Genomic DNA, 6000 nt, shown 5'->3' with positions numbered 1-6000 from the left:
TTTCAACCTCAAAAAGCCAGAGACAATGGGTATCTTTCGATAGAAACACAATTTCATTGTCTTCTACTTGACAGATATTCCTGGTAGGGTTCTTGCGAAATGCATCCCCTGCGCTAGCAGTCGCCCACGATATCCCTCCATCTCGAGGTCTATTAGACGGCTTTCTAACTGACATTAGCTCATGAACTTAACTATTATCTATTATTATAATAATATATAAAATTTCTGAAAGAATCGTTCTCTGCCTAAGTCCGCTAGTAAGATATACCCGTTTTGTCCAGTAATCCACTAAAGTTTTGCCGAAACTTCAGTTTAAAGTTATCATCACTAAAATTAACGAAATTCTGTATTAAACTAAAGTGCTCAAAAACTTATTAAATATCTTCATTTATTTTTTCGAGGGGGTTAAGTGGTCATATGCGCGATCTAAGAGTACCCTAAATTGTATGATAAATCGAATTCTTCATCACATTATCTCAAACCATCCACGGTTGTTGCTATTTATCCTAATCCTTCATCAATTCTCGAGGCTTATCCTCAAACTTTCTTAAACTCATTTTAATTCTAACCACCTTAACGTAACTTAAACCTAAATCATCCATCAGTAAAGCTACCAATTACTGAAACTAAGGAAGAAAATCACAAAAACCAAAAAGGAAGGAACGGATTTGAGTGTTTTTTGATAAATCATTAGTTTTTTTGACACAGTTTAAATATACACCTAATTAAGAATAAGATTACGCACTAAAACCAATCTTAAACGTTAACCACATAACACCAAACACCAAGTTTTAGTTTCAGCACAAAAATATCAGGTTTCACAACAAAAACTAAGTTTAAAACACTGACACATCCACTTTATATTGATAAAATAGGTTTCATATGATAGCATAAGCACTAAAAAATTGATTTTTACCAGCCAAAATTTTTGGTTTCAGTCTAAGTTTCAGTTATAGGTCCAAACGTTTCAGTTAAAATAAGTATAGTTTCCGGTCAAAATTTCAAGTTTCTGTAAACGGATTCGGGTGAAACAGCAAAAGTTGAACTAGTCAAACCCAAATTTGGATACCATAAGTCAAAAATCTGGTCTTAAATGGTACGTTTTTGTTAGTTTCAGGTTTCAGAACACAAAAATTGAGTTTTTGGTCTCAAAAATGAGCTCCGAACGCCGAATTTTGACTTTCTAAAGAAAACTAACGGTGTTAAAACCCACCAAACCAATTTTAAATTTTGGTTCCTAAGGCTGAAACGTACGTTTCAGAATTGGTGTTTTTGGTTTCAGAACCAAAAATCTTGCTTCCCGAGAAAAATTTTTGTGAAATATTGAAAGATAATAAGAATCTTTAATGCACTAACAAATTTTTAAACTCAAAAAACTTCTAGAAGGTGTTAGTTTGAGCCCTCAAACATATAGTTTCAGAAAAATAAAATCGTCGTTTTAAGCTAAAATTTTCATCTTTTTGGCAATTTTATTGCTGGAATAGAAATATATTAGAGAGACCAACCTAAATTTTCAATCTCAAAACTCTAAAACCAAGTGGTCAAACCATAGTTTCAGTTCTAGAAATCATAGTTTCAGCCGCAAAAATTTAGGTTTCCGCAAACAAATTTTTGATTTTGAAGTTACAAACCTGTTCAAAATTCCAATTTACACTAGACCAGCTATCAAAAACCAACTTTTTATTTTCATGCACCGAGTTTGAGAGAGTTTAAGAGTTTCAGGTTTGAGTTTTCAAAAACTAAGTTTAAGATATCAAAAGATTCGGTTTTCTCGAATTTTTTTGCAAGATAAAGCAAAAACCAGATATAATAAAGCGTAAAGAAAATTTTAAGATAAAAAAAAAACTCAACTTCAGCTACCATAGTTTCAGGTTTCAGATTATCGTTTCAGTCAAAAAAATTTTCTATAAATTTTAAACAAAAAAGTTAAGTTTGAACCAATAATAACCATTAAAGGCATATAGTTATATTGTTAACCATACCATAGCATCAATAAAACTTCACTTGAACAAAGTTTCAGGTTTCAGTTAAGGTTTCAGCGAATAAAAAACTTGAAAAACTTAGAAAAAATTTTAAAAAATTTTTTTTTCCAAAGAAATTTTTTAAATTTCCTTATCTTATTATTAATAACCTTTGTTAATATTCAATAATTCCTAAGAGGTTTTCATTACTCTAAGACATACTAATCAAATAGTACAACTTGGCTTAAGAAAAAGAAAACAAACATCGTGAAATTAATGTCAACACATTTTAAAATTGACGTCAGTACAATAAATTTAAAGCTCAAATTGGGAAATAAAGTCTCTAACATCATATGGTATATCACTAACACTGAAAAAAATCACATTAGTATACTAGCAAAACACCCTAACGAAGATAAACACGAATTATACGTCTTCTTTCGTCGATATACTCCAGAAATTGACACAATTCTTCAGCAAATAAAAATACCAAACAACATAATTTGTATACCGGAAGAGCGATTAATTGCTTCACTCCCGATTGCTTTTTGATATCATAATATACCAAAGCACAAAACTACTTGCATTTTAATCATTTTTTATTAAAAACACAAATTTTTCCTTAACAAAAATTAAAAATCATAACAAGTTCATAAGAAAAATTTAAATATTTTTTATATTGGTTATCATTCCCTAGATAAATATTTATGTCCCTAAAAGGATGTAAAATGCTATGATCAACTTTTATAAGTAAATACAACAGCATTTAATTTAAAACTAAAATTAATCAATAAATCCACAAAACTTATTTGTTATATCACCAATATCCAAAAAGATCAAATCACAATTTTGTCCAAACACCCACAACCATTCTTTCCAGCAGCAATACCCCAGAGATAACTTCTATCTTAAAAAAGCTTAATCAGCCCCATAGCACAATTGATCTATGTAACAAAAATTCGTAATCATTGAACTCAGCAAACTTCATTGTAACTTAAATACAATTATTTCAGTCCGAACAATTGATCAGTACACAACACATCCAAACCCTCTATATATTGTTAACAAAACATTAAGTGAACTAAACAAAGATGGCAAATGTAGTAGCATACCCAGATTTAGCTCTCGAAAAGTTTACCGGCTTAGATCCGAATGAAGATGCAAGAGATTTTCTTGATATAGTAGAGAAAAAGAGAGCATTTTCCCTAGGCACTAGACCAGGAGATGCAGGTGACGAACAAGACGCATATGATAACAGACAAAGAGCCTTATTTGGTTCAATATTAAGAGGTCCAGCCGCTCAATGGTATCAGGGATTAGCAGCAAACTTACCTTGGAATGATATAAGAGATCAATTCATAGATAGATTCACTGATGATAAAGATAAGTATAGGAGACGAATAGAAGCAGAAAACATAAAAAGACAACCTGATGAATTCATTAAAAGCTACATACATAGATTAAGCACCGCAGTAGACCGTGGATGGCCTAATCCAACTTTTAATGATGATCAAAGAACAGCAAAGAAAATGGAATTCTTTGTACGCGGCTTAAGCCCGCCAGGCTTGAAACAAAAGGCTCATCAATTCCTAATTGAGAATCCAACCGCAACATGGCAACAATTAAAAGATCATATTGCAACAAAAGATTTAAGTTTTGCAGTAAGTAGTGAGTTTACTGGAACAGCCTCAAGTAGTGTTGATAATAAGTTGGAGATAGAAGGAATAAAGGATCAGCTTAAGGAGTTAACAGGACTAATGAAAGATCATAAAATAAACGCAGCTTATAATCCACATGAGCATAGAAACAAACAAAACAACCCAATGTTTTGCAATTGGTGCTGCATGTCAGGCCATACGATTAGACATTGCTTCAAATATAACGATCAACAGGAGCAAAATTATGACTCGCTTCAATTAAGAGAGAATTCAAACAGAAGTTACCATAACTATAGCAAGAGTAGGTCAAGAGTAGACAACAATTTCAATGATATAAGCCCCCAACAAGAATTCAGGCATTTGTCAAACTTCAAGGAAAGTTCTCAATCGCGTGACAGGTCAAACAGTAAAAAACCCTTCAACGAAAATAACCATTATCATTCACCTTACCAGATCCACAATTTTAGCGATGATGACATTCCAGGAGACTATACCGATAATGAGTGTGAACTTGTTAATTTAAACTAGATCAGTCTCCGTCCGAACCAAAAATACAATTATACATTAACTTATACCAACATCCCGTCGGAGACAAAAATAAAAATAACGGTCTGGAAACCCAATTTCTACTAGACACTGGAGCAACATATTCACTTATTAATTTTGACAGTTATGAACAATATTGTAAAATACAGCCTCTACAGCTGAATAAATCTAGATCAAACACAATTGCTGTTAACGGAGAAAAGCTTAAACTTATAGGTTATACCAATTTTGACTCAACTTTTGGTACAAACACTGATAATCCGGCAAAAATCAAAGCATGGATTTCAGCTGAGAACGGATGCTATCTAAATATATTAGGAATGGATTTCATTTCTCACAACATTAAATAAATAAACCTTCCAAATTTAAACTTAGAATTAAAAAAAATACCCAGATATAACAGTTCCTATCATTATTATAAGAAGCAAAAGTTATCCATATCTAAGCTTTTATCAAAATGTACTTCTCGATAAAAATATAACTATTGCACCAAAATCATCCCGCGTAATTTCAATTTCTCCAGCAGGCTTAGTTTTCAAAGCAGGAACATCGTTTAGAATTGATAAGTCCTTAGAACAAAAAGGCATTAATGCAAAAAGCACTTATTGTAGGAATGAAATTAAGTCAATGCCTATCGTACTAAAAAATTCCAGAGAATCAAAAGTAGATATAAACAAAGGTGTAATAGGCCAAACGTTTGAAAACATAGAAATAAAATAAACCCGTTTCTTCGTGCTTGAAAACATTATTTTCTTTGAAGCTTTTATAACGCTTAAAATTTTGTGAAGTTTACCTAAAATGTTTTAATCTGAGCAGTAAACTTTGTTTAATATTACTAAAAAATTAGATTACGAATATTATCCTACAAATGTACTACAATGAATAGCGGTTCTTTATGACACCCAAAAGGATATGCCAAAATGCATGAACACGGATTTAATTCTTAACCGAGATCGAAAACAGTCAAGTACGCTAACAATTTTGGACCATCCTCAAAATCAAATAAAGATAGAGGGATCGGAACCCAATGGCTCAGACAAAAAAAAGTTTTTCGACTTCAACATATTTGCAAAAAAAAAATTGCAAAAGGCCAGGAAGTTAAAATATCACAGTTTTACGAGTCTATAATAATTTCATTTTCAGGCGGTTTTATCAACTGAAAATTCAGTATTAAACTTAAGGGAAGGTCAAATTACCCAACGTACAATAACGAGAATTAATAGAGTGAAACCTTTGATGAAAGAACTAGCCAATGTAAAATTGTAACAAACTCATTCTGCGAAGTTAATTTGCACCATCGGATTCCTCTTAGGGCCCAAGAAGGGACCGATGACATTATTTTTATCTTTGTAGTTTTCAAGTTACAAAATGCAAACTAGAAGAAATTCATCAAAAAGGGAAATATCACCTCCTTTCTTCTCAACACATTGAGTAAAATTTTCACCAATATTCTTTATCATAAAATGGGCGAACAATGTTTTTCGACCCGACCCGCCGCAGATTTATGCCAGCATTTGTTGGTGGCTTCATGTAGCCTTTTTAAAATTATGGTACCATATTCTTTCAACAACGCAAATGCTTGTTGGTGGCTGTATGCAGCCTTTGACACTCTTATGATTCGCTCCTCACAATTTGGCCACATTACTAATTCGGTAGTTTTGAATCCACAACACGCAGGCATTTAAACCCTTAAATACAACAAACTGTCAGAAGAAACACTTTGAAAATTGCACCGCATCATCATTAAGATTGCTTAAGTTAAATTTTTGCATCATAAAGTTCCGCACAACTTTTTTGTACTAAAGATGTAAACATGGATTGGTAAAGGGGATTAA

At 32.1% G+C, this 6000-nt stretch overlaps 2 protein-coding genes across 2 annotated transcripts in view; one reads left to right on the top strand and one right to left on the bottom strand.

Moving 5' to 3' along the window:
• LOC134848578 (glutaminase liver isoform, mitochondrial-like) overlaps positions 1–6000 on the bottom strand; it is a 52987-nt gene that overhangs the window by 41275 nt on the left and 5712 nt on the right. The window lies entirely within an intron of this gene.
• LOC134848617 (glycerol kinase-like) overlaps positions 368–6000 on the top strand; it is a 124701-nt gene continuing 119068 nt past the window's right edge. Inside the window, exon 1 of the mRNA XM_063866139.1 lies at positions 368–381. The gene's annotated coding sequence lies outside the window, so the exon portion shown is untranslated. The remainder of the gene's footprint in view (positions 382–6000) is intronic.

Source organism: Symsagittifera roscoffensis, chromosome 1 (assembly GCF_963678635.1).
Source record: "Symsagittifera roscoffensis chromosome 1, txSymRosc1.1, whole genome shotgun sequence".
NCBI classification, from domain to species: Eukaryota; Metazoa; Xenacoelomorpha; order Acoela; family Convolutidae; genus Symsagittifera; species Symsagittifera roscoffensis.
The sequence above is the reverse complement of the archived record's forward strand: the minus strand, read 5'-3'. Positions and strand labels throughout refer to the sequence as shown.